Source organism: Lactuca serriola, chromosome 5 (genome assembly GCF_051521515.1).
Source record: "Lactuca serriola cultivar US96UC23 chromosome 5, Lser_US96UC23_V15, whole genome shotgun sequence".
In the NCBI taxonomy this organism is placed as follows: domain Eukaryota; kingdom Viridiplantae; phylum Streptophyta; class Magnoliopsida; order Asterales; family Asteraceae; genus Lactuca; species Lactuca serriola.
Window position 1 is genome coordinate 7,570,990 of NC_136412.1, and position 1,708 is coordinate 7,572,697.

The following is a 1,708-nucleotide window of genomic DNA, read 5'->3' on the forward strand; positions in this document are numbered from 1 at the left end:
ATCCCTCGGTTCCTTGGTTAAGGCAACCGCACCTTCGTTATCACAGAAAATCTCCATGGGCTCCTTTATGGCAGGTACGACTCCAAGATCACCGATGAAGTTCTTTAGCCATATTGCCTCCTTCGACGCTTCGCTCGCTGCAATGTACTCTGATTCGCACGTTGAATCAGCTACGGTCTCTTGCTTGGAACTCTTCCAGGTCACTGCTCCTCCATTTAGGGTAAAGACCCAGCCCGACTGCGAACGGTAGTTGTCCCTGTCGGTCTGAAAACTGGCGTCACTATACCCTCGCACCTTTAAGTCATCACTCCCTCCGAGGACTAAGAACCATTCCTTTGTCCTCTGAAGGTACTTAAGGATATTTTTCACCGCAATCCAATGTGCTTTGCCAGGATTTCCTTGATATCTGCTAACCATGCTCAAAGCGAAGGCTACATCAGGGCGAGTACAAGTCATAGCGTACATGATTGAGCCAACTGCGGAAGCGTATGGTACTCGGCTCATTTCTGCTATCTCAGCTTCGGTACTCGGACTTTGAGTCTTACTCAATTTGGCATTACTTTGTATTGGTAATTCTCCCTTCTTTGAGTTTTCCATACTAAAACGTTTCAGTACCTTTTCCAAGTAAGTGTTCTGACTAAGTCCAATTAGTCTCTTACTTCTTTCTCTCACTATCCTTATTCCCAAAATGTAAGAAGCTTCTCCGAGGTCCTTCACAGCGAAGCACTTCCCGAGCCAGGACTTAACTTCCTGCAGAGTCGGGATGTCATATGAGCAATATGTCATCGACATATAGGACGAGAAAGCTTACTATACTCCCACTGGCTTTGACATATACACAAGACTCGTCTTCGCTTCGTACAAATCCAAACTCTTTGACTTTCTCATCGAAACAAAGATTCCATCTGCGAGACGCTTGCTTAAGTCCATAAATGGACTTCTCAAGCTTACACACTCTATTCGGATGCTTCGGATCCACAAACCCTTCGGGCTGAGCCATGTACACATCCTCAGCCAGCTTCCCATTAAGGAAAGCGGTCTTGACATCCATTTGCCAAATCTCATAATCATGAAATGCGGCAATAGCTAGCATCACTCTAATAGATTTAATCTTAGCAACTGGTGAGAAGGTCTCATCATAGTCAATTCCAGGAGTTTGAGTAAAGCCCTTCGCAACCAATCGTGCTTTATATGTGTGTACGTTTCCATCCACGTCGGTCTTCTTCTTGAAGATCCATTTGCACCCAACGGTCTTACGTCCGGGCACATAATCAACCAAATTCCAAACTTGGTTATCATACATGGATTGGATCTCGCTATCCATTGCCTCTTTCCATTTTGCAGACTCCGGGCCTGCCATGGCTTCCTTATAGCTATTAGGTTCATCAAGATTTACTAGTGTACCATCACTAATATACGTGTCCCCTTCGGTAGTAATATGAAAACCATAAAACTGGGGTAGAACTCTAACTCTATCGGAACGTCTAAGAGGTAAGGATTCGTCAATCGGTTCAACCGGAGTTTCCTCCTTGGGTTGAGTGCCAGCGGTAGAGGTTCCTTCATCTATCGACTCTTGAATCTCTTCAAGCTCGATTTGCCTCCCACTGTCTCCTTGGCTTATGAGTTCTCGCTCTCGGAAAACTCCTCTCCTTGCAACGAAGACAACATTGTCCTTCGGTCTATAGAAGAGATATCCAAAGGATGTCTG